Consider the following 2,674-nt stretch of genomic DNA (forward strand, 5'->3'; position numbering starts at 1 on the left):
ACATATTTTTTATCATATAAAATTGTACTTCAGAAATGCATTATAAATATCCACAACTATCAATCGGAGCTTTGTTGTAAAGTGTAAAGCATAACACCATTTATTAATGACTACTAAACATTTATAAATGACAAAAGATAGCTTTGTCGTAAAGTTTAAAACATGTCAACATTTATTAATCACTAATAAACATTTATAAATGACAAAAGTGAGTCTTAAATGTATAATGTCACCATTTATAACACTTAGACCTAAATTACAATCAGTGCTTGAAATAACATTTAACTACTGTCAAAAATGGCAATGTATTGTAAGAGTAACACATGTAACATTAAATGTGTTTTTTAAAACACCAAACAGTCACCCACTCCAAAAAAAGTTCATGCCAGACTGGTTCAAACTGGAAATATTTTTTGTATGTCCTTAAATAAGCGTCCCAGTGGTCCATCAGGGTGTCGCGAACCAAGCCAAGATGACCACTCAAGAACCATCAGGTGTTCCTCCAGCAACTTCTCAGTGCGATTTCCTCTTAGTCTATGGACATGTCCTTTGATGGTCATCCAAGCCCTTTCGATATGCTGTGTATGACTGCCAGATTGAGGATCTACAAACCACCTGCTGTGATTTACAGTGTAATGTCTGTACCCTATGTTTGTCAAAACATTCTTGTAGGCTCTCCACTCATCACTGATAATGGCACTACCCAACTTAACATGCTGTCTGATCAGAGGAACAAGGTGGCGCCTTGATCGTTTTTCAACAAGTTTTAACACGAGCCTTCGCCTTTTGTCTTTAATTCCCATCATTCCAAATACCCATTTCTTCCTTTTCCATGCATTTCCAAAGCGTCCACGTGCATACTGAAAACAAAAAGAATAAAATTAAACAGAATTAAAATGAAAAAGAATAAAATTAAATATCTACAAAGAAACATTCAAAAAGATGGTTGCTTCTACTAATTTTTTTTACTTATGGTAAAGGTTTCCATGTTTAGAGGACACAGTCAGATCTGCATTGATTCTAACAAACCTGTCTGAGAGTTTACCAACCTTTCGCTGATGACGGAGACAGCTTTCATCTATAACCACAAATTCTCTGTCACCACCAAGACGGTGTCCATTGTTTATTCTGTGTCTTTTAATTGCACGTATACAAACATGTCGAATGTGTCTTGCCATGCTACTTAGTGTTCTGGAGCTGCCAGCCACTTCATCATCGATCATATCTATTTGTCTGAGCCTGAGCCCTTGTGAAAATCTGTGATAGAAATTGAGGCAATTATTACTTACTGAGGCCCTAATTTTATTTCACAAGTCTCGTATTGGTGTTCAATTATGAAAGGTGCATTGCTATTAATGTCTACATCTACATATACCTGTAAATGAACTTCATCCAACTGAAAAGAGATGTTTTTGATTTCTCAAAGAGGGAGCCAGTTCTAATTGTTCTGGAAACTTTCCTATGACTTGCTCTTTTGCAGCACCTGAGAACATATCAATGAGTTAAGTAAAGAAATGGACCCTTAAACAAGAGCATTAATTGAAAAGATAATCACAAAATTAAGTATGAAGAAAATAATAATGAAAAGAGGTTAATGCTCCCTCTTGCATTGATAACCGAAATATTTTGTTATATTTACTACATGCACTACATTATCATGCATTATACATACCACATATATTGGTCTTTCCTCACCACGGAAATCATTTTCATCTTATGGTGACAAACAGGACATCTAAGCTTCTTTTTTAGCAGGTGTTTCTTCTGCAGCCATTTAATGAGCCTTAGTGCCTTATATTTAGTTTGTTTTCCTTCTATTCTGGCGCGCAATCTCATTCCCAAAGACATTCTGGTGGAAAAAAATGAGTAATTTATTTTATTATCACCTCGAAACACCGTAAAATACTCTATGGGAGTCTAGTGCAAATCGGTTCAGAGTTAAAGAACTTCACATGCTATATAAAACAAGCCCTATAATCAAAAATAGTCCCACGCAAAAAAGAGGATTGTCTCACCTGTTATAATGTATCTCCGACTTTGTTATGTAGATCTAACCCGCTGGATTCATGCTAAAAAAATATGTTCTGCTGCCAAAGGGAGGGAAAACAAATTTAATTTAAACGCAGAGGAGCTTATACAACCATCCAATCACAGTTAACTTTATTAAGGAAAGCCCCTCCTCTCAGAGCGTGACAGGCAGTGGAGCGCTCTGGAAGGTCAAGCCAAAGGGGCACGAACAGACACACTGAAGGCGCTCGTTCAAGTTGCTGCACCATGGATGGAGCAGAAGATAAAAATTTGTGTGCGTCTGCGACTTACACAGTTAGCACACGTTCGAAGAGATACAAAAAGCAGAGACTGGATGATCTAGATTGCACTAAGCCAACGACGTCACCAGTTAGACATGAAGGTGAGTATAATGCTAGCTAGCTAGCTACCGAGCCATTTGGCTGCTAGCTACAGTGGCTAACTAACGTCACATAACATGTGAATAGCTCTATTACTATTGGTTATTCCAAACGATTGATATCACTTAGTTGTATATTTTTAGTTTTGTTTATGTGCATCATTAAATTTATATTAAACACCCTGGTAAGGCAGTACACAGAAGAATTATTTGCCTTGTTTTAGAAATGTCTGAACCACCACATGTGCATATAACATAATTTTTACA

The 2,674-nt window shown here is 36.5% G+C and overlaps 1 long non-coding RNA gene across 3 annotated transcripts; it reads right to left on the reverse strand.

The window, feature by feature from the left end:
• Positions 1-209: 209 nt before the first annotated feature.
• On the reverse strand, positions 210-2,225 carry LOC143412569 (uncharacterized). Of its 3 annotated transcripts, none has more exons than XR_013093082.1 (4): positions 2,016-2,225; positions 1,673-1,849; positions 1,376-1,483; positions 210-1,257 (listed from the first exon to the last, which is right to left on the reverse strand). It is a non-coding gene; the product is annotated as an uncharacterized LOC143412569 (long non-coding RNA). The 3 variants fall into 3 exon arrangements; XR_013093081.1 differs by having other exon boundaries at positions 210-860; positions 1,050-1,483; XR_013093080.1 differs by having other exon boundaries at positions 210-1,483.
• Between the last annotated feature and the right edge of the window lie 449 nt (positions 2,226-2,674).

This window comes from Maylandia zebra, linkage group LG15 (genome assembly GCF_041146795.1).
Source record: "Maylandia zebra isolate NMK-2024a linkage group LG15, Mzebra_GT3a, whole genome shotgun sequence".
Classification (NCBI taxonomy): Eukaryota; Metazoa; Chordata; class Actinopteri; order Cichliformes; family Cichlidae; genus Maylandia; species Maylandia zebra.